The following is a 24,110-nucleotide window of genomic DNA, read 5'->3' as shown; positions in this document are numbered from 1 at the left end:
CAGGTACTGAATATGGCACTATTTCCTTGAAGATGCCACTATTGCCCAATGACTCCTAATCACCAACATATCATTCATTCACTCCATCTCTTTTTTTAAAGATTGGCACCTGAGCTAACATCCATTGCCAATCTTCTTTCTTTTTCTTTATCTTCTTCTTCTTCTTCTCCCCTAAGCCCCCCAATACATAGTTGTATATTCGAGTTGTGAGCACCTCTGGCCGTGCTATGTGGGATGCCATCTCAGCATGGCTTGATGAGCAGTGCCCTGTCTATGCCCAGGATCTGAACCGGCAAAACCCTGGACCACTGAAGCGAAATGCGCGAACTTAACCGCTTGGCCACGGCGCCAGCCCCTCACTCACTCATTTATTCAGCAAACATTTAACACTATTATAAGAAAAATATGGTCTTTGAAATACATAAAGGTGAATGATGCATGGTCCTGTCCCTCAAAAGTATACCATCTAATAGAGGAGATGATGTACATAAATTGTTCTCACACCGAGCAGAATAGAATCCTTTATGCCTAAACACTATCTCATGGATGCTTCTATGTTTCTGTCATAAAACTTACCATATTCATTGGTTCATGCATTTCTCTCATCCCACAAGACTGTAAGCTGCATAAAGACAGGGACCTCGTCTTATTCCAGCACTAACATTGTCCTCGTCTAACACGGAGTCTTCCTGGCTGACATGAATGAATGTAATATGTAGGAACACTAAGGATTTCCAGGAAAAAGCTCGATCCTTTTCAACTGGAAGAATCATAGAAGTCTTCCTGCATTTTCTGTAGGAAGAGGAAACAGGAAAGAGAATTGCCTCCAAGAGGACCTGCCCAGGGAGAAGTTTGGACAGTGACTGAGTGCTTTCCTGAGTATGCTCATCTGATTGGATGGTAGGGCGTATCAATGACTCTTAACCATAGCTGCTTATAAGAAACACCTGAGGACATTTTTAAATGCCCTAACACCTTGCCTTCACCACAGGTCAATTGAATCAGAATCTCTCATTGAAGGGAGGAGAGGGAGGCACATAGGAATAAGAGCCTGAGTTTTGGTACTTTTAGAAAGCTCTCCATTTGCTTCTAATATGTATCCATGGTTGAGAAACACTGTGGCACCTCAGGAAAGTCAGTATGAGGCCATATTGGAAGATACACTGGCAGTAGATTTTAAAAGGCCATAGAGAGCAAACTAAACAGTTTGATCTTTCAACAGGCAAAAAGAAGCCAGGCTCATCTAACAAGGTGGCAGCTGTAGAGAGATTATTTAAGAGGCTGTTGAATTCATCTAAGCAATACATGAATTCTGGGGCATCTCCGCCTTGATTTACAAACAGGTGAAACTCACACACCTATTAGATATGATGCAGGGATGGGAGAGCAGGAGCTGAAGGACTCCGGGGTTTGGGGCCTGGATGAGGAGGAAGACCTGCATGAAAGTAGAGGATGGTGATGTCAACAAGGTGAGGTTGGCTCTCAGCATGTTTGCTTCGAGGTGCCTGTCTCTAGAAAATAAATTTGGAGCTGGTGGTGGAGATTTGGGAATCAATGCCTAAGAAGGAGAAGTTAACTATGTAAGAGTCAATGAGATATGCAAAAAAGAAAAACGCCAAGAGAAGAAGGCTCTGAGGGTAAAATCTTGGAGATTGCCTGTACTGAAGAGAAGGAGAGGCGACTTTCCAGCAAAGCAGCTGGACAAACAGCAGCCCGATGATTGGACGGCTATGTAAATTCATCAGAGTAGACGACTAGGGAGGCAAGATTTCAAGAAAGAGTACACGGCCCAGAAGTCAAAGATTTGAGAGTGGACAAGAAGGCACTGATGCTCCCGGGGGGAGTAAGTCTTAGAAAGGAGGGGGACGCTTGTTTCCCAAAGACAGGAGGGAAAGAAGAATGGTTCCATTCACTGCACATGTGTTTACTGAGCACCTGCTATTTTCCAGACTATTGTAGATGTTGGGGATACATCAGTACAGAGAAGATGCTTGTTCTCCTGAAGATTATGTTCCAGTTGTGGGGAAGGGGAAGAAAGATAAGAAAAGTGACAGAAAGATTTTGAGCAGTAGAGGAGGAAAATGGTGGAACTGTGCTCTTAGTCCAGGGAATGAGGGTGCGGTCTTTTGTTGTGAGAGGAACAGGGCTGAAGGAGATGGAACAAACCTGGACGAGCTCCTGAGAAGCATATAGGAGAGGCGATAAGAGATGAATAAAGGAGTTCAACCAACTACAAGGGCCCTCTAAGTTTCCCAAGCGTGAGCTGGTATCTTCAGTTACACCTACGATGACTTTGCTAATGCTGAGCAGCCTGGGAGCTCGGGCTGAGTACGGAAGGGGTGGGCTGCCTGGAGCTGAGGACTGGCAAGGCTTCAGTGGTAAAAGGTTACTGGGACTCAGGATTACAATACCGTGTTAGAAACAAAAGCATTTGAAAACCAGAGAACGTAAACGCTCAAGGTCACAGCACACTCATCTGCTCGTGGAATCTATGTAGTAATTGAGCCCACTAAGAAGCCTACTAACGCTGCTATCTAGTTTTAGAAGAACTATAATTTAGTATCACTAGCTATCAATTAGTCCTGTTTTCCTCATCTGTAAAATGAGAGGGTTGGACGAAATGACCTCAAAGTTCTCTTTCGAGCCCGGTCAACGAATGTTAGTGCACACGTGAAATTCTGAAAGCTAATTTCTTCTTTAGCATTCGCATCTAATGGTTAACTATTAGTGTTCAAAAATGCAGCTGCAGAGCAAATGCAACTCTGTTAGTTCTGTGCATACAAAGCCCTGGGTTTTATGGACCAGCCTGGTTTTGAAATAAACTGCCCTGTGAAAATACATGACCTAAATTCTGGTTGGAGAAATCTCAAGTGTCATGGTTAATTGGAAAAGGTAATTGGTAGGTGAGTGATAGGACTGACCAGAAAATTATCAGAGGTGAATGAGTTCTGATATTTACAAGCTGGGGAGAGTTCTTTATGAACATTGGGAGAAAAGAGAGAGAGATTAGTTAAAGGATACCCCCCAAAAAATAAAAGAAAAAGAAAGAAAAGGAGCTTTCAAATAGTAGGATGATAGTAGCTAGCATATTAAATAGTTACGCAAATGTGACTCACCTTCCAGAGCTAAGATTAATTTAGAGCAATATATGTAGGATCTCTTTTATCCCTCTCAAGTTTCTGAATAAGAGCTATGCAGGCCTTAGATCCTGAAAACCTAAGCTAAATGTGGTCAACTGGACAATCAGGAAAGATAAATAGGGTACCAGCTGGCTGCTATCACCTAATATTTTAAAAATCTTATCTCTTTGCACATGCAATGTGCCTTGTGAATAATATTATACATAATCTTGAAATAAATAAACCTAAGTATCTGAGCTTTTTCAAAGAGGTGCATTTGTTGTGTCCTTTGTCATTGAAATCAAGGTCTTTAAGGGTCAAAACTCAGCACTAACTCTGTAAGTTATTTATTTGTCAATTTAATCTGAACTAATAGCCAATTGCTATTTTCAGGAGCCTGTTTGATGCGTTACTCTCAAAAGGAGTCTTTGGCTTAACTAACTTACATTTTAGTTTTATACCAAGGTCATATAAACAATATGCAAATAAATGAGAGTTTCAGTCCTTACAGTATAGGGTAGAAGCATTAATCGCTTGTTTTCCTGACAAAGTTTGTTTGCAATCTCATGGAGCCACGCTTAATTATTGTGAAGCACTGGGATTTTCAGAAGTGGGAGTTTTCTTTAAATCAGTAAGCTATATACTAGCTGAAATTAAAAAGAGTAGAGTAAGGAAAAAATCATGCCTGAGGTCATGATGAATCGCTTGGTTGCACCTTCCAGATATCCCAAGCTCCTTTGAAGTTTGAGGTTTCATTTTCCCCTTCCTTCTGTACCACCCTGGCTGGTCAGCGGGAAGCCCTCTGGAGTCTTACCTGGAGTCCAGGTCCAGAGGCTCAGCTCAGCTGAAGATCCGAGAGACACGGGGAAGTGATGAGGGCCCTGGCTCTGTAGGGAGGAAGCCTGGGTGCTGAGAGGCCTGTGTGCAATCCCAACCTGAAGGCTACGTGCTCACGTGACAGATGAGAGAGTGGGCGGGGACATGCCCTCCACCCCATGAGGAAGAAGCTGGGCATTGAGGAAGGTGCCTCTGTCCCCACCCTAGCAGCCTCCACCTGCCTCCAAGGACAGAGACCTTGGGCTGCGAGGACTTCCAGCACCGGACTTTGGTTGAAGGTGTTAGTATCTGACATAGCTCCAGATTTTTTTTTTAAAGTTACTTGACAACAAAAACTGCCAAGCAGAACTGCCACAGAGCCCTGGAAGGAACCATAGCATTTTCGTCTTCTTCAGAGGTGCTAGGGGACACTAGAAGTTCCTTCTCTTGCTTGACTTCTATCTAAAGGGCTCTGGAACCTTGGAAAATTATCTGGTCCAGGCTCACATTTTAGGAGTTCTCAGAGCTAGTGGGCCTGACGCTTTCTGTCATGGGCCTGCCTGTGGTGGATTGTGGTGCTAGATCACAGGTTATCAGGCCACTAAGCAATCCCTTGTGGTGGATAATTACTATAAACAAATGGGAACACGCTGGAAACTTCCCATGACATTGGATGGATCTCATGCACCTTCGTTTTCGATAACCTCCATGTGCATTTCTAGAGATGTTTCTTCCCCAATCAGTCTGTTCCCATAGTGACCTCTGGACAGAATGTGGACTGCCTGCACAGAATCATAAGGACCAGGTCGAGCAGCCAGGGTGTGAAGGATTACATGGGGTAAGCAGTATAGTACACAGGCTCGTTGCCTTCTGATCAGAAAAATACTGAAATGCCACTCAGCTCAATTCCCAGGGATTTTCCTTCTAGGACCATCCTTAGGACTGAGAGAGTACAGGAAAGGAACCATTGACAAATGTCAACAGTTTAGGAAAAGTAGGAATCCTACACCTTTAAAAACTTGAAAATGTTTGCCTGGTTTTCTACTTCTTTTCACTCACCCCTCTTATGCATTTCCAAACTGTAAGACAATTTAACCACTTTGCTTCCCCCTGAGTTTGGGTTCATCTTTTCCTCTTTGGGCTCCCCCTGGGATAGGAGGGGCCTGGTGAGGAGTCCCAAGCACTGTCAGAAGAAGCAGGTCTTCCACGTGTTGCAAAACCTCGGGCAAGACACAGGTCCCCTCCGGGCCTCAGTTTCCACATCTGTAATGGGAGAGAGGGTTGCGCTAACTTCTCTGAAACTCCTTTAAGCTTTAACTATCTATGAAGTGACCCCTGCTGCTTCTGGCACCTTCTGGTGCTCAGAGGGACTTGGCTGCACGGGATTGGAGTGGGCTGGCACTCCGAGACGTCTTTGGCTGTTGGAGAAATTGGGCTGTAAACATACCTGCTACATTTAAAATTCCTTATGAGGCTTGTGGTGTATATGGAATTATATGTGACCCAGGTGATAAAATAGTTGCGCACTGCCTTGACCATTAACATGCTTATAAACCTTTTTAGCCTGTTACCATAAAGCAAACAATGAGGAGCCAAGTTTTGTCTTGGTCCCGCCATAAATCCACAGGGAGAATGAGCAATCTAGTCACGAAAAGATGTGGAGGGACCTTCAATGCACGTGAATAAGTGAAAGAAGCCGATCTGAAAAGACTACATACTGTGTGATTCCGACTCTATGGTATTCTGGAAAAGGCGAAACTACGGAGACGGAATAAAGATCAGTGGTTGCGAGAGATTGACGGGGAGGGAGAGATGACTACAGGAAGCACAGAGGATTTTTAGGGCGGTGAAACTACTCTGTATGATGTTAGAATGGTGGATGCTTGTCATTATACCTTTGTCCAAACCCTTAGAATGTCAAGCAAGAGTGAACCCGATGGTGCACTATGCACTTGGATGGTTGGATGCGTCAGTCTAGGTTGATCCTTGGTAAACAACGTACCATTCTGGTGAGCGCTGTGATAGTGGGGGCGAGGCTGTGCATGTGGTGTGGGCAGGGGTTATATGAGAAATCTTTGTATTTTCCTCTCAATTTTTTTTAAACCTAAAACTGCTAGAAGAAAATAAAGTATTGAAAAATAACACGTATAATTTTTTAATATTTGTGTTATTTTTAAGACTTCATTAGAGAGAGAGAATACTAATGCTGTGGTCATATTTGCAGATTTTTGCCATCTTCCCTTGGTTTTGACAAAATGGGATGAATCATTTAATATTATTCCATGCTCAACTTTTCTCTTGGGCATTTTGGTGAAAAGGAAGCAACCTGACGTGGTAGAAAGGTATAGGTTGGAGCCAGACACACACTTGGGTTCAAATCTCAGGTCTTCTGGAGATGACATTGAGGAGCAAGTTCTTGAAGTCTGAAAGCTTGTGTCAAGGCCTGCATACTGGGGTCATCCCAATGATGAAGTGAGATGTGAGATGCCTGTGAAGGGTAATCGGGCCAGTGACTTTGGACAAGCGATTTCGTCTCCCTGATTTGCAGTTTCCTTCTTTGAAAAAGGGAGGTGGTAAATCTCGCCTTCATTAGCCTGGGATTACAGTGAGCTGAATGCAGCCAACTCAAGGTGCACAGTGGGGCTCAGCAGAGGTAGCTAGGGTTTTGCTTGGCCAAGTGCAATGTGCCCTCAGCCATCAGGGTTTGTAATCTGATTGGGGAATCAGGAGCCACCTGTACCAAATGCTCAGATGGGGACACAATTTATGATGAGTTCTTCTTGGCACAGAGACATTCTAGGTTTGGACCAGCCTCAAGAAAATGACATTCAGTAAGTGTGGAAGTGGCCAGGTCCGTGGGGAAGGGAATGCTGAACCTAGTGGGCCTTGAACGGTTTTGAAGAATGGATGGTGAGATGCTGGTAGCAAAAGGAAAGAAATGACGACTTTCAGGAAAGAGACTCGCAGGCAAAGGAGACAAGGTAGCATGTATTCAGAAGCAACTGAAGGGAGGGCCTCAGTAGGGAGAGGTGGGAAAAAGAGTGTGGATAATTGAGGTCAGGTGATGGAGAACCTGGCTATAAGCAGGTCATCTAACAGATAGCTCCAGGACACCCTGGTAGATGCTTACGATAACCAGGTTCCAGAGGTCCAGTTAAGACTGCTACTAATTGCAAACAGCTCCAATGCCCAGGGACACCTGATGTCCTCTTGGTGCCAAACTTACTCTCTGTCCCCTTTTCTCTGATTTTGGAGAGCATTGTGGTTTCTTTCCATACCAGCCTGCACAGTATGTACTCAATTTATGGTTTACAGGCATTTCTCACACTCCCATACATGTTTTCCACTGAAGTCTGTATTTTTCCTAGACCCACCCGAATTCCAGAGCATGGTTCACTAGCATGCCAAGTTCATAGTCTCTTCGTCACTTTTCTCTCTTTATAAAACCTAAGAGAAAGTTACCTTTTTAATGCTTCGATTTTGGGGAGGTTTTGGGGGGCTTTTTTTGATGAGGAAGATTTGCCCTGAGCTAACATCTGTTGCTAATCTTCCTCTTTTTTTTTGGCTTGAGGAAGATTAGCCCTGAGCTAATATCCATGCCATTCTTCCTCTGTTTCATGTGTGGGATGCCTCCACAGCATGGCTGGTGAGCGGAGTAGGTCTGTGCCCCAATCGGAATCTGTGAACTGGGCCACCAAGCAGAACTCACAGAACTTTAACCACTTGACCCTGCTTCTATGTGTTTTTAATAGAAAAGACCGAATGACCTAAAACAAAACAATTATGAGGGTAATTTCTGATTCAGTTTGCATTGAGAACAACAGTGATTTCCAGAGGCAAATCCAGTACACTAGTTCTGGCAAATCCAAACCCTTTTTCATCAAAGTTTGAGTATTCTAGGAGAATAATCCGTTTTGTAAGTTAAAAACATTTAAGAAGCTGCTCTAAGATTTTGTAAGGGTGGTAACCTAGACTCTGGAATTCTAGTTTCTTTATAGAGAAAGATTTTAAAAACAGAACTGTATAAAAAGGGAATTAGTTCCTTAGAGAGGAAAATAGGATCATTTTGGGTCATTTTGAGAATGTTTGTTCCCTATTGATTTCACAGAAGACAGAAGTGGCTTCCCCAAAGATTTCACAAAAATCTTCTCATTTACCTCTACTGCTATCCCTGCGGGTAGGAATTTCTCCGAGTTTACAGATGAGAAACTGGGAAGGTAGGTGACTTGCAGAGAGTCACGCAGCCCATGGGTGAGACTCCCATCCAGGCCTTCCACTTCCAAGTCTAACTTTCTTTTGTTCACCAGCAGCCTTAAGGAAAAGCCCTGTGCTCACCTGGGTCGGGCGAGATGGTGAGGAATCAGTGTGGGCAGGTGGGGACCTGGGGTGGAGAGAGCAGGAACCGACTCGTTGCTGCCCATATGCTCTGCAATTTTCTTAGGCTCGGAGGCTCAGAACAGCAGTGTACTCACCCAAGGGTGCTGTGGCTAGGAGTTGGCACATCTGGACTTCCCATCCAGGAATGTCAGATTCCAAAGTCCAAAGTGTCTTTCCATGAGACCAGCCCACCTCTCTTAACAGAATGGTTCTTTCTCAAGCTTCCCCTATTACCTGCTAGGGGCTTTGTCTTACTCCTCTCCCATCTTTTTTTTTTTCTATAATCTTCAAGAACTCTTATCAGCTATTTATATTCTCCTATCCAGAAGTTTCCAAACTACTAATCATTTGACTTTTTGCTAAGAAAATTAAGGTTGCACTTCTTTTAACACACCCACCAATTTTTCAAAACTGCTATCATATAGCACTTTATTTTTGCTGAAGTTTTGCTTAATCACAATACAGCACCGAAACACCAGAAAATAATCCCAGCAAAACGAGCTTTAGACGGTAGGTTCAAAGCGGGCAGCGACTAATGGCTCCAAGGGATCTGGCATCGCTTCTCAGTCTCTCTCCAGCATGATGACTATCTTTGTCAAATCACGTTTGTGTTCAAAAGGTCGCCGATCTTATGAAAGAATAAACTTGAAAAGCCTAGCTTTGAGTCATTGCGGTAATTAGCAAATTAGAACACTGCATTATCTTTCTCTTTTTATTGGAAACATGTTCAAGAACGAGCTTGTAGTTTATTCAGACCTACTGGGAAAATGGAAGGACGGGACTTGCACAATCCAGATATCCATCCACTTTTCAGGGGCCCTAAGTTGCTGGAATCTTCCTTCAGGAACACATGTAACCACCCCACCACGGTAAACATATACCTTAAAATCATGATAGATGTTAATTTATGGGATAACCTGATAGTCTTTAAGGATGGAACGGAGTGGGTTAGCCATACTTAGAATGGGAAACAGAGGAAAAGAAATTTTCACCACCAACAGGCTTACAAGGAGCCATCCCGCAGCCTCCAAGGACACTGGTTTGCCAGCCATGCTACGATCTCTCATCTCCTCTGACTTTCTATCTGGAGCGTCAGTTAGGTGGGGGCTACGGAGACCTCCTCCACCATCTTTTCTTTCTGGCACCTTCAGGCTCTCCTCTGCTTCTTTCCTTCAACTCCCAAACGTGCTTCTCCTCTTCTCTGATATATGATCAAGGGTGGTACCACTAACTACGTCTTCAGAAAATTCCTACTGTCAGTTGTTCCTGTGTCAGAAGACTCTGGTCCTCTATCTGCTTCTCTGATAATTCGTTCTCTTTCTGCTGGTCTGGCACTCACCGTCTTTTGTTTCTCTTCATGCTCTCTCTTGGCCTCCTCCACCTTACCCTCTTGACCATCCATAGTCCCATTTCATTACCTGTTGCTCCCCAGCAGCACCTCCTCTGAGATCCGATCTCTGTTTGCAACATCCCCTGGGACACCTCTCCTAGAGAACTGCTCAGAGCTGACTTGGCCAAAACAGAACTCATATTATTCTCCTAAATCCAGTTACTTCTGATTTTTGGTTCCAAACAATGGCATCCTCGTTCTCCCACCTGTCTATCTTTAAATGCCTTCACTCCTGCCTAATCTAACTCGAGTCCAGAGATTCGACCTTAGTGCATCTTGCCCGTGTCTCTCCTTCTCCCCTTCTGCTGCCATCACACTCAGCTCTAGGTCTTCATTCCTTTCACCCAGCCTCTCAAAATACCCTTCTGACAAGTCATGGGGCCTTCACTGCCAGACTGATATTCCAAAGCACAGCTCAGAATCCAAAAAACCCGAAACCTTCAGTGACTCCTCATTGCTTACCAAATTGAACCCAAACAGTTCTCCGCAACCGACTCACTCTTGAATCTCATCTCTCACGGCAGCATGTGAGGGTGTGGGCTCTAGAGGCCAATGACCTTGCTTCAAAGCCCCTCCTCACCCCTTCTGGAGCCTGTGACTGTGAGCAAGTAACTTAACCTCTGTACTCTGCTTTCCCCATCTCTAAGACAAGGCTAATAATAAAGCCTACTGGATAGGCAGCTGTGAACATTAGGATGCACCCAGCACCATCTGGCCTTTAGTGAGCACTCAGCAGTGTTGGCCATCAGCATCATCGTGATTATTATCATCAATCTCTTATTCTTTATAGCAGACTCAACCCCTATGCACATTGAGGTCCTCCCTGCATTTTCCCTCTGGTGCACCTTTGTGCCTGCTGTTCTCTTGACCTCTGATGGCTTCTCCTCCTCATCCTGACTCTTGAAGTCCTGTTCATTCTCCAAGGTGCTCTCAGATGGCCCAATGCCTTTCCCAACTGTCCCAAATGGATCTGGTCTGTCCTTCTTTGACTATCCCCAACCCTTTGTTGGGCTCCTCAGGTAATTCTTCTCACATTCTGTCTGGCATCACAGCCATTCTTGTGCTTTGAGTATTTTTCACTATTTCTCCACCTCCATTCCCATCTATGTGCCCTCCCAGCAGGGCACTGGAGGTTCCTTGAGATCAAGGGCTAAGTCTTCTCCACTCTGATCTTCTGAGGCACGGCCACCAACCTCCCGTGGAGCAAGCTGCCAGCAGCTGTGTGCTGGGTGAAGATGACTGCAGGCTGGAGCCTAACTATCCAAAATCTTGGTGGGAGCTGATTTAAAAACTCATTAAACATACACTTCTACCAACTCTAGGGCTGGGAAGTCATAGCCCATCTCTTCAGATATTGAAAACTAAACAAAGCACTGTACGAAAAGCATAATTTAGAGAACATTCCCAGGATATTGGACTAGACAACTTAATATCCGTAATTATAAAATTTATGTTTAAATATACATGCACTTGGGCAGCCTTAGACTCTGAAATGCCATTTATTGGCATCAACAGCTCCCAGTCGGAAGGAAATGCATTGATTGTAATCACAGAAAAGGGGCTCTTATAAGTTTTAGTCCTATAATATTTCACGTTTAAAATGGGAAAATCTTAGAAAATTCTCTTAACTTAAAATTTAAAACACATTGAGAGCCAGATGCCCTTATTGCCAAAGGTATGCTAACATAGACCGTAGCTAAACACAGCATTGCAGGGAGTCTGAAATTATGTGAATTCCCTTGTCTCCTAGATTGGCTGCACCATAGATCAAATCATTTTTTTCCACCCCAGGATTTCAGCAAATTCCTCCTTTCCTTTCTTTCCCTTGTTTTCTTCTCCAGGATCAAACTTTCAGTCCAAGCTCCGATGCCAAACTCTGCCAACTCTGCATTTACTTTTCTGTTTTATTTCAATTTTCTTCTTTCTAAAACACTCTGTGTGTTTCTTATTTTTCCCTCTCTGGGGTTTACACAAGTACTATATTGTAGGTACCTGGTGCCCTGTTTCTTCTCACTCATATAAATACATCTCCTTCCTTAATGACTCCACTTAAGCAATTCTAGCAGCCAATCTATCACTTTGGAATGTTTGCTGAAGGAGAAAATGCACCAGTTAGGAGTTTTCAGATACATGTATTTTCAAGACACTTCAGATAAAATATTCTATATTGTGTGCTTGTAGGATGGGATGGTTGTAGGTCATGGTTCAACTGAAGATGTAATTATAGCAAAAACTGTGCCTTCATGTCAATGCATGTTGATTCAACAGCATTGCCTAAGAAATGATTTGGGCCAAGCTCTGGGAGCACAGAGGAAGAATCAGGTAAAATCTCCTTTGGCATTGAGCTTGCAACGCAGTAGGGGAGAGAGACAAGTAGACAGGCCGTTGTAAAGCAGGGCCAAGTGGGATGAAGCAGCTACGACCAGGACGGTGAGGGAAATCTACAGAGGGATCTTAACCCAGGCTTCGCGGGGCATAGATGGTCCCCTGGAGCTGGTACTGGACCTGAGTCGAAACCAACGGAGAAAGTTTATAACTTCACTTACGGACAATTAAATTACAGACATAGTGATGAAAAGAACAAAAGGATCCCTAGAGGCAGAATGGACATTTTCTTTCAAACGGTTATAAAATATTGTGCATGTAAAACTTGATTCAACAAGTGCCTAATTGACTCCCGGGTTCAAGTATGAAGCGTATCTAAAACCTGCATTTAATTCTGAAGTCGCAAACAAGATTCTCTTGCTGTGAGTCTGCACATTTAGTTTGGTTTTTAAAAATATAGTCGTGCATCCCTTAATGACCAGGATACATTCTGAGAAATGCACTTATAGGTGATTTCGTCATTGTGTGAACATCTTAGGTTGTACTTACACAAACCTAGATGGTATAGCTGACTACATGCTTGGGCTATATCATGCTAAGCTCATGGGATCACCATCATGTATGCAGTCCATCATTGACCGAAACCTCATTATGCAGCACATGACTGTAGATAAAGCTCATAAGTAAAAGATTTAATTAAATTACCTTTTAGAGGCTTACCCCTGTTTTTCTTTTCCATCTACTTTTAATTCACATGGTGTTTGTATGAGGGTATGTGGATGTCTTTCTAAATTCACTTAAATTCTCTAGGGAATAAGATGGACATAAAGAAAAAAAGAGACTGGGGCCAGCCCAGTGGCATAATGGTTAAGTTTGTGTGTTCTGCTTCGGTGGCCCAGGGTTCATGGGTTCAGATCCTGGACATGGGCCTACACACTGTTCATCAAGCCATGTTGCGGCAGCGTCCCACATACAAAATGGAGGAAGACTGGCACAGATATTAGCTCAGGGACAATCTTCCTCAAGCAAAAAGAGGAAGATTGGCAATAGATGTTAGCTCAGGGGCAATCTTCCTCACCAAAAAAAGAAAAGAAAAGAAACAAAGAGATGAAAAGTAAATAAATTCTTTGGGACTACTGTCCACGGCCACTTTGTAGTCCCAAAGGCTGGTCAGTCACCTGCAGGGGTGGCTCAGGTCCTAAAGGTATAACTCACAGCCAAATGGAGAATGAACATCATAACATGTTCTTCCTTGGAGCACCACACGCCTTGCCACCCATGCCAATCATAGTCTGTGAAAGTGCTCCCAATGGGGTTGCGTGAAATATTAGTCAAAGGAATAAATAATAGTTTTAAGAAGGCAGGAGGAGGTGGGAGACAATTTTGTAGTCCAAAATGGTTGCACAACTCGGGATAGAGGATGCTTTTGCTGCAGGACTTCTCAGAGTTTTAATCTCTTAATGATTATTGTGAAGTTTCAAGACGAAACACGGACTATGACAGATTTCCCAAGCCTGTTGGAGTACAGACCTTCTTATTTCTTGCAGGGCGAGAGTTAACACAGAACCCTCTTCAGGTCTCATTGCTTGACAGCAGAACCTCCCAGGATGGGGAGCGCTTTACTGTCAAACTTGATGACTGTGTTTCAGGGCGCTCCCTCCTGCTTTCTGGCTAAGGAAATCTTTCCTGGCCCCAGACCCTGAGACAGGATGTATAGGGTCAGCGTCTCAGGGGTCTCCTCCCCAATTCCTGGGAGACTGGATGATGAAGGCACTGGAAAGGAGCCATCACCTCTCCTTAACTCCCCAAGGCAGCTTTGGCCCGCCTGGGAGAAGCCAGTCCCTCTTCTGACTAGAGGGGCCAGCTGCGTGGTGGTGCCAGGAGCTAGAACACTGAGTGTTTCTTGATCAGATTATCACAGCATTCAAGTTGACAAGAATCAAGTCATGTGACATAATACCCAACTCCTTTGTTAAGAGGGGATGTTAAGATCCCCATGTCACCTTGACTGTACTTTTTCTTTTAACACTGTTTAGAGGAATTTTTTTGGACACTTACTCTTTAATATGGACTTTAGGCAGAAACTATAGACTTGAAATTTATTGAAGAAGGCAAGATGTTGGAAATAAAGCACTATTGTGCTGTGATGTTCACACTGGAATCTTCTCTGTATACCTACACAGTTTTGTTATTAATGTTCCAGCTAAACAGACAGCCACGCTGCCTTTGTCACTTGCATATATATGGCTGTACATATCTGTTTACGTAAAAATTCTTTCCATGGCCTTTTGAAAATATGAAGAAAACAGGGCGGGGTTCTCATTCCTTAGTATTTAGAGAATTCTAGACAAAGGAGCCAGGTGCTCCAGGGCTCATATATTTCCTTTAACTCCTAGAAGTTATTTGGGGATGGGGTTGTTAGGAAGAGCATAGATGATGCCAAATTTCACGACCCTTCAAAGCAAAGGATAAACTTTTCAAAAGTGTTCTTAAAAGGTAGGAATAGACCAAAGGGCAATTCAGGAAGTAAGAAAGCCAGATTAGGGCAGCTGACCTTGCATTCTTTGGCAAACAGAACTACGATGGAGCAAGATATGAATCTGCAAATATTTGAAGACATAAACATCACTGAATGAGAATTATTTGGCCTGGTGCCCGGTAGGCATGGGTTTAGCAAGCATTCATGCCGAGAAATGACACTGTTAACTGCTCTCGGAAATGGAAACAGCATTAATAGAAATCGAGGGAAGGAGAGTCAGTCCCTTGCTGAACACACAGATATTTCACCGGGGCAAACCCTGAAGTCTTAGAAGCATATTCTTGAAAGCTTTAATATCATTCTAGGTTCTAGGCTCCCATCTAGCATAGCGTTCTTCGGGTTTTAACTTGAGGCTTTTCACATGGGAAAAGTACACTGTTAATTTCAGTACCCACATACTCTGCTGTGGGAAAAACAGAGCTGTGATAGCATCTTGCCTTGTTATGACCCACAGGGTCAGTCACACATTTCACGGAAATGTGCCAGTGAAATGAGAAGTGTTCTAGATATCACTCAGATCAATTTTCCATCTATTCCTGATCATTAGGTATGTGTAAGTGTGATTATCTGCTATTTTCACTTGCCATTTCCAGAGTTACTTAGAGGGCAGTCAGTAGCTAAAATTTACATGGATTAACTCAAGCATTCCTTCAGGAAACAAGTATTGCGCTTTATTATGTAGGAGGCAGAGTGGATTTCTCACGGAGTTAATGAAACTCAAGCTTTGGGCCTCCTCACTTGCACCAGCCCTCTCCAAAGCTTTGCTCCTAATTTTGTAGTCATAATTTTGCATTCGTTTTCCTCAAGGAGGGCCCCCAAATTGTGTAATCTTCAGGCTCCATAAAATCTTGATCAGCCTCTGATGCTGACACTGGAGAAAATTCTTAGTTTTCTACAAGACTTTCATAGTTATCAGCTGACACCGGGGCAACTTTGACTGAAACAGGACGTGGATTGAAACCCAAACCCAGCCATCTGGGTCCTCAAAACACCCTGAGAAATGGATTCCCTACTGCAGAATTCCTGCCCTGAGCGACGCCCATCATAGTCCGATGACCCCATGGTGCCTCTGAGGATTGGTGTGGTCTGTAACCCCAGGGACAAAGTCCAGGCTCAGAACATCATTTCCCTAAACTTGGACCCTGAATGGGGACATGAGTGGCCAGTGCAGCCCTATGGCTACTGTCCAGCCTCGGTGGAAGGAGCTGCTGGCTTTGTGTAATGTGGATCCCTACACATCTAGATTGCTCTGCATTTGAACTGCAGGATCCAGGGGAAGAACAAAACAAAACTGTGCTTATTCTGTTGCTAATTCTTTCCATCTCCTCTGGGTCCTCAGTGCCAAGGTAGCAAAGACATGCTCTTCTACTTAGTTACTTCCTACGACATTTACCAAAAATCAATGCTTTGTCCTCCTTCTTGGGTATCTTCTGATGCTGTGAGCATGATCAGACAACCCTGATTCGTCTTCGTATCGTGACTAAAATATCTGGAATTTTGTGCTACGGAACTTCAGGTCTAGAAGCATGGACTGTATTCTGGAATTAGGCCACATGAGAACGTCTAGAGTCAAATTGGATTATGACGACCATGGGTTATTGATCTCTTCATCTCTTAAGGCACGATGCCCATTGAAGGGAACGCAAGTGGACAGACTCCTCACCAACTCTGACGTCTTCTTTATGAAAAGGACAGGAACATTTTCAGCTGAAAAGCCCTGGGAATAGGTTAAGAATTTCTATGTGGACTCCAGCTGCACCTCACTGAGCAGAGAAGCCCACATCACTGTGTGCATCAGCCCAGAGAGCTTGTTGCAGAGGGGACAACATGAGTCTGATTCCACTTTCCTGCCTCATCTTTATTAGGAATGTCTATGTGCTCATTTTTTCTTTCATCTCAACAGAGTGACACGTAGCAAATAAAACTTCTTTCCCAGTATCTTTCTTTAAAGATTATAAGTTATTTTGTCTCCCTCTGTGCCCTCAATTCTCCCTTTAAAGGTGAGGGAGCAGATTTCCCTTAGTTCCTTGAGTGGAGGAAGGGTTTGGCACTTTTGGGCTGCTCACTTCTGGCCACACGGCTCCTTTACCTGTCTGTAAAACTGGCACCAGGGAGCTACAGAGCCAGGTGAGCTGGGTCAGATCTTCCCGCTTCCAGGGTTCTGCATCCTTGAGGAGCACAGAGCAAGGCCACCCTCAGTTCGCTTTGCTCCTCCACTATCCCAGTCCCCAGCCCACCACACCTCACCCTCCAACTGAACCAGAAGCCCCACTTCCAAGGTGGCTGTATGAAATGAAGGCAAAGGGCAGGAGAGAGAGAAGGATGGATGATAATCTCTGCCTGTTATCCCTTTTGTGTCTACCCATTAATAAGCAACAAACTCGTCTTTGCAAGCACAAAATCCAGCATTAACTCTTGCCGTAGCTTCCTGACTATTTTTGGAGTAGACTTGTTCTTACTTAAAAAAAGAATTAAAACAACGCATTTGGAGATACCTGATTTGCTTGGTGTGAAGGGCTTGAATTGTTGCAGGAGAAGAGACAGCAGCTGAAGTACTTATATATTAAAGACTGAAGGAAATGATTAGGGAGGTTTATACACTTTAAAGAATTGTCCCAGGGGCTAGTCATCTGCAGCCCGACCACGCTTATGGCTCCTTCTCTGGACTGTTACGTTGGTTCTAGGAGTCCGCTGCATGCGCCAGGTAAAGACACTCCAAAGACAACTGTGAGCTCTGAACTCAGTGCATGCGAGGAAGTCAGTGGGCTGCTCTGTGTCTCCAACAGACGCGAGGGGGTGAGACAGGAAGGGATATTTCAACTACTCGACTTCCACTGATTAAGTCAGAAAAAGTTTGCCTCTGTTCATTGCCTCAAGCCACATGTTGTTGGGTTTTTCTTGTACCAAGCATGTTGTTGTCATTCAGGTATACAATTACACACACACAGCCCCCAAAACAAGAAAGTGCAGCCTTTTCAAGCTTTTCTCCACGCCGGGGCAGAGCAGGAGCGTGTGAGCCAACAGACCTGCTTTTGTTGGCTCTCCGGGGCTGCCGGCGTGGGGAGCCTGGGGTCTCGCTCTCTCTCTTTCCCCCGCCCCAGTATGGGCTGTCTGCGCTGGTTATAAGTGCGAGGAGAGGAAATTGGGGAAATAGCACTTTCTGTGAAATGACCACAACTGTTAGCGGGAGGAAGGAGTGGTAGAGGGCGGGAGCAATTTTTAAAAATGTGTTTTCCTTAAGCAACCAGAATCACAAAAGTCAACTAGGTCCATTTCTATAAAACCCTCAAACTACTTATGCATTTATTGAATTCAGGGAAGAAATGTCAGGTCTGCGATTTGATTAGCGTTTCTGAGATACGACTACTGGCGATTTGGTTAAATTGTGCACCTTCCAGCCTTGTGTGAAGACTTTCCATGTGACCTCTGGGTCGCTCCCTGGATGGCTATTTATTATATTTACAGCTAGAGAAGGAGGAAATTTGCTAAAAAATAAAACCCAGGGAAAGACCAGTGCTGAGGGGAGCTGTGTGTGAGGTAAGTGTTTAATTGTTCAATTGGAAGTCTCCTGACCTTAGGTTTTCATAAAATGATGGCATTTAAAAATTCATTATAATTGTGTTCAACTCTTTTCTTTTGATTTTAGGACAAGTTTAAGTTGAGATAATTTATCACCCAAGGCTATTGTTGATCATTACATGTTTGTTTAAACATTCACGAGAGAGGACAAAAAGGGATAGGATCTGATCTGGGGTAACGGTTGATTGTGTGTGTGTGTTTGTATGTGTGTGTGTGTGTGATTTTGAGGTTTCAAAAAAGAACTTAAAGTAATTTTTTTTCAAAATCCTTCCTTTAGGTAAAAGAGAAAAAGATTAAGATATTTTCCTGATAAGAGGAAATAAATCTAAATGTTCGAATTGATGGAGACACATTTGGTTTCTAATTTTTCCAAGTTAAATATTCCATTTGTTGTAAGTTTCTGAACCTGTGACTTAAAGAAATTGGGAGGTGAAGAAACATCTATTGAACAACAAATTCTCATTTCCTCAGGCAACTAAATGCGGAAGTGGAGAGAGGAAATAAAAAGCTAGTTTCGCAGAAGCAATGTGGAAATTTCACCCAGCGTAACATTTATTAGCTGAGAATAGTCTAAACTCACACGAAATTATACACAGATTATAAAACGCATTATCCATGGGTCATGAACAAGGTTCGTAATGTTTCCAAAGTCAGAATTGTTTACATTCTTTATACCTACCACGGAAACTTACGTCACTTTTTTTTTTTTCTCATACGGCTAGGTAGCAGATTTTAAAATATTCCCGTGAGGTTTCGCCTTACAGCAACCTAAGCTGATTTCTCCACCGACAAAGAAAAATAACTGCCGGAGAATGACCCAAAGAATCTATAATCAGAGAAAATCAATAACAAACTTACTCTAACAGACACTATGAGAGAAAAACACTTGCAAAGAGAAGTCGGAGTAATTCTTCTCTCTCGGTCTAGATCACTTACACCCAGAGCAAACAAGACAACATCTGGAGATTGTTTCACAGGCAAGAATAAAGCACTTTTTTTTTTGCCCCATCATTAAGTAAAAACCCGTTTTCCACATGCAAACAGCACTTGCAAATTCCCCCAGATAAGTTTGGGTGTCTTGAATGATTTAAAGAAGTTTTAAAAGAATCGCAACTTTTTCATTACCTTTAGAAGGAGAGTTTTTCATAAATCTCCCCAGCCTGCTGCACGCTCCAATATTTTTACAGCGCGTACCTCTTACCTGCAAGGACGGAGGAGTGCAGACTCCTGGACAACTGTGAAGTCAGGACAAGGCAAAGAAATGAGTGTTTGCCGCAGGTTGCCTTGGGAAAGAGAGATGTTTAGGTTCTCTCAAAATAAAGCAAACTTTCTTGCTGTTCACTGTCAGTCAAAAACAAGTTGGTACAAGTTTGAGTGGGATTTACCTGAAGGAACTAAAGAGAGAAAGAAAGAGATTAGGAGAGATTGGGCAGAGGGAGGGAGGGCCAGAGAGGGAGGGAAGGAGAGAAAGTGAGAGAGAGAGAGAGAGAAGGAGAAACAGAGAAAGAGAGAGAGAGAAAGAGAGAGAAGGAATCTGAGAAAGGAGTCCATGATGTCAGCAGTATGTCTTAAGGAAATCTACAGACCAGCGAAGGATTCTAATGGAACAGCCAGTCCTGAGCTCTGTGAACACCTGTACAAAAGAAAACTAATGCCCTTTTAAAGAATGCCAGTTAATCTTTGAAGAAACTTTGGCGATTCTTATCAAAGCCTGTTTCAAGGTCCCTTTGTCTAAACAAACTATAAATAAATAACTAGATTATCTTTTCTGACAGGCTCTCCTTTATCCCACGTTCTTGCCTCCTCTTCCCACTCCCTACTCCAAATGAATATTAACAAAAATCCTGCCCCCTGGAGAAAACCAGGGTGAACCCATACAGACGATACATATATCAAATACACATAAGCAAAACGTCATGGAGGGAGACTGTGTTTTTAGCTCAATCTCCGTATGGCCATGTTGATTTTTCCTATAGCCTCTGTTTTGCCTAATCAAAAACGTAAAGTAGTTGGGTAGCTATGGGTGAAATGGGGTTCTTCTGGATCGTGGAAATTGGGACTAAGCTTCCATGTTGAAACTGATTTCCAGCATTTGCACAGAGTCCAGCACTTTGTAAGAAATGGTCAGAATGCCATCCTTGAAGCAGAAATCTAAGTTTCCAGTCTCTGGAAACGGAGGCAGCGAGCTTCTTTCTGGAATGCAGTTGTGTGTCCTTCCTACGCCAAGCAGTTTCTTGCAGCCGTCAGTCAAGGGAGGCCAGTCCAAGGCCTATGAGAGCCACCAGCCTTCCTGTGGCCAGAGTGCACGGGGACCCTGGTAAATCCTAGGAGAGAGGACGACTTCCCCACAGTTGCTTTCCCCAATGAAATCCCTCGCGCTGGTCCAAAGGCAACGCTAAGGGAAGCCAATGCTCTCTGTCACAAAGGACATGATGACAGGCTCACATGTCCCCTGCGCAGGCACCTTGGCAGAGCCAAGGCACTGCAGCTGCTTTAAATCGGAGGGAACAGAGAGTGACTTGATTTGTTGGAAGCAAACGACACCTCCCCTCCCCTGAGTTCTGGGTTCCACGTTGTGGTGCAGCCCCTACTTCACCCTGGGTGCGGCTGCGGCTGCGTCTGCTCCGGAGGCTTGAACTAGGTGGGGGCAGGCAGGGGTAGCGTGTCAGTCTGCATTTTAGGGGGAAGGTCTGAGACCTCCCCGTTTCTTCCTCTCCTCTCCCCTGACTCAAAGCCAGGGCATAAATCATTTCCTTTCCCAGTTTCCCGCTGGGGACACAGGGAATCTGTCCCTGTTGTCCTCCTCTTTCCCTTGAAGCAAGGGTTTCATCTTCAGTCGGGGAGAGCACCGTGGTCCCTGAGAGAAGATGCTGGGCTCCCAGGGGCTCAGGGCTTGAGAGAATGAAGAAGCCACACAAGGTTCAGACTTCTTAAAGCTGATGGTCTTCCTCCAGAACTGTAAAATCAGCCGATCTCCTAGGAGGATATGACAAAAGTCCCACATAGAACAGGTGAGCACAGAGGTGTAGAAAAACAAAAAAGGGGAGACCCAGCATTCTGGATCAGACCAGATCCTACCTCAGGTGATGTTCACAGGCTGTTCCCTCAGCCCGGAACATTCTCCCTCACATTTTTATTCATCCACCAACCGCTTATCACCATTCAGGTCTTACCACAAGTGGTACCTCCTCAGGGACATCATTTTTAAGGTCTTCATTTCGTAAGGTCCCGATCCAACTCTGAACGTCAATATCCCCTTTTACTTGGAAAGCCACTTTGCGTTGTCTAAATGGTCCTAACTCTTCACCGTTTACTGTCTGTGTTCCATTTCAGAGATTGACGGCACTGCTGTGTTCATGCGTGCCCCTCGAGGGACAGCTGGCACGTCACGGTCCCTCACAAAAATACTTGGCCAGTTGATTAATACAAGATTATAAATGGAGGTCATGATTTGTAATGATCGAACTTACTTCTTATCTTTAACGAGTATTTCCAGTCTCGGCTTTAATTAGTAAACTAATATTTGAATACTCTTTCTCAATTTATAAAGCTCATTCAGAAATGTTATCAATTTGATGCTCACACCAAAAAGGTATGATTAGTCGCATTTTAAGAGTGAGGAAATGGGGCAAGAGAGGGTCAGTGATTTGCTCAAAGTCACAGAATAGAAAGAGGTGAGTTGAGGTTCGAAACAGCCCTTCTCACTCCCAGTCCATGCATTTTTCATTAGACTGCATTTTTCTCAAATTAGTCTATTGTGGGCATACATATGCATGTGTAGATTCCTTTGAGTATCAAGTAATACACTACATGAATTATAACCATAGTCTAATACTCTGGCAAGCTTTAGTTTTTGCAGGAGCGGACATGGAAGAGCTCATATTCATTCATAACACAGACTTCAAAATGATGAAAGGGGCCGGCCCGTCGCCGAGTGGTTGAGTTCGCATGCTCCACTTCGGTGGCCCAGGGTTTCACCGGTTCAAATCCTGGGCGTGGACATGGCACCGCTCATCGGGCCACGCTGAGGCGGCATCCCATATGCCACAACTGGAAGGATGCACAACTAAAAATGCACAACTATGTACTGGGGGGCTTTGGGGAGAAAAAGAAATAATAAAATCTTTTTAAAAAATGATGAAAGAAGAAAATGAGTCCAAAGGAATATGAATATGTGAAATAATTTAAATGTTAAGACAATATTCTTCACTTTGGTAATGTTTGTCTGTTTTTATTCTTTTTCTTTTGGGGCTATTTCAACAATTAGATCTTGAGGTGGCAGATCTGACAGAATTCACGAAAGGAGGTGATGCATTATAAATAAAAGTGTTTGGGGGGCACATTCTAGAATAAGCATCTATGAGATTTCTGTCACAGGGAACAGACTTTACCCTTCACATTTTAATAATTGAGTGATCTAAGTATTTCTGGAATTTTTTGAGGCTAAGTGAGGGAAAGAGGACAAACTACTAATTTTGACAAAAAATATCTTGTGTCACTCAATCTCCCTCTCACCCAGTGAGAAAATTTGCTTCACAATATGTTTCTAAAGAGTAAAGTCTGGAATCTACCACACAAGATTACTTCCAATAACACAGCTAATCATTTTGTAATTGAAGATGGTCAATCTTATTGATCTTTTAGCTTAAAATAAAAACCAAACCTGAATGAGTATTCAGCAAATCATCTTTCTTTGCCCAATTAATTGAAAGCAAGACTCTTACATGTGTCAGTAGAATATACATAAGTCTGGATTCTTATCCAAAGTTCTAAAAAGATGTCTGAAAACTGGGCAGAAAAGATCACAAGAACCAACTTTTTCAAGAATAATTTCCAAAAAAGTAAAAAAAAAGTAATGCAGTGCTTCCAATTCTCATCTTGGCTTGAATTGAGATGTAAAAGACTTTGAAGTGTGATGAGAGGGAAAAAATAGATTTTTACCTTTGAATAGATGTATTTGAGTCAGATATGGGACCATTTATGGACGGTTAAGTCAGTTTTTAAAACTTCATCAAAGCCTCCTATGGCCCCACCAGCTAAAAGCATCCTCCACAGGCTAGGCAGGACTCGGTCAGTGCTCTCCAGTTTGTTCCCACAGTCCTGTCCCGGAAGCATGTAAAATGTCCCCTTGGAATGGGGGTGAGCCATGGAGAATGGAGGATGCCCATTTTAATCCTCTCAAGACTGAAACCCAGAAGCAGGCATCTGCTTGCCTTTGGCCTTTCCAACGAGAAGCCAAGCCATAAAGGTGAAAACTTGTCTTGGAGCAGGCTCTCTACAAGCAGATGCTGAGACAAGGATGCATGTGCAATTTATTCAAGAAACGCTCCTGAGGGGGAATCCGAAGCAGAGAGGGGGAAACAAGTCAGGAGAGGGAGAAAGTCAAGTAAGAGTGTGATTTCAGGCCAAGGCCAGTTCTCTGCCTGATTGTGGAGGGAGCTCTGGAGTCAGAATAGCATCTTAGCTAAGGGAGCTGGGCCTTCATGCTCCACCTCAGTCCCCCTTTGCTAAGACTAGAAGGTGTGACGGGGATGCAATCTCCCAAGAGCTCCAGCTTTTTGCATCTGCAAAGAAGTGGTTCCCATGGCCCGAGACCCAAGGACAGTCTCACGGGGATGGTAGAGGGGCTGCAGGCCATCAGAAGTGAAACACAGAAGCATAGGAATGGGCACCCAAAAGCCGTGAAGGGGATCCAAGGGGATCCAGGCAGACGACAACAGCATCTGCTACAATCGCTAATTCTGTGAATGCTGGAATGATTCCCTTCCACTGACACAGGTACTCTCCCCTGATTGTGCCCCCTCACTCTGCCAGCATCCCCCATCCTCCTCCTCCACTATATCAGGTTCCCAATCAAAATAAAATTGGGAATCTCAGTACTAAAATTTGGAATTCGATTTAAGATGCACAAGGTCTTGTTGCACACACATCAATTCCTCAACATGCCAGGGAGGATCCCAGCGAA

The 24,110-nt window shown here is 43.8% G+C and overlaps 1 protein-coding gene across 7 annotated transcripts in view; it reads right to left on the bottom strand.

Annotated features, from left to right (window-relative positions):
• The window catches only part of KCNJ15 (potassium inwardly rectifying channel subfamily J member 15), a 45,372-nt gene extending 25,400 nt beyond the window's left edge, over nt 1-19,972 (bottom strand). For 2 of the 7 annotated variants that reach the window (XM_070597910.1, XM_070597905.1), the window contains exon 1: nt 3,934-5,198. The gene's annotated coding sequence lies outside the window, so the exon portion shown is untranslated. Of the gene's footprint in view, nt 1-3,933; nt 5,199-19,270 lie in introns of those variants that run through there. The other 5 variants (XM_008539436.2, XM_070597903.1, XM_070597914.1 and 2 more) reach the window with 5 other exon arrangements.
• Between the last annotated feature and the right edge of the window lie 4,138 nt (nt 19,973-24,110).

The sequence above is a fragment of the Equus przewalskii genome, chromosome 27 (genome assembly GCF_037783145.1).
Source record: "Equus przewalskii isolate Varuska chromosome 27, EquPr2, whole genome shotgun sequence".
Taxonomy (NCBI): domain Eukaryota; kingdom Metazoa; phylum Chordata; class Mammalia; order Perissodactyla; family Equidae; genus Equus; species Equus przewalskii.
The sequence above is the reverse complement of the archived record's forward strand: the minus strand, read 5'-3'. Positions and strand labels throughout refer to the sequence as shown.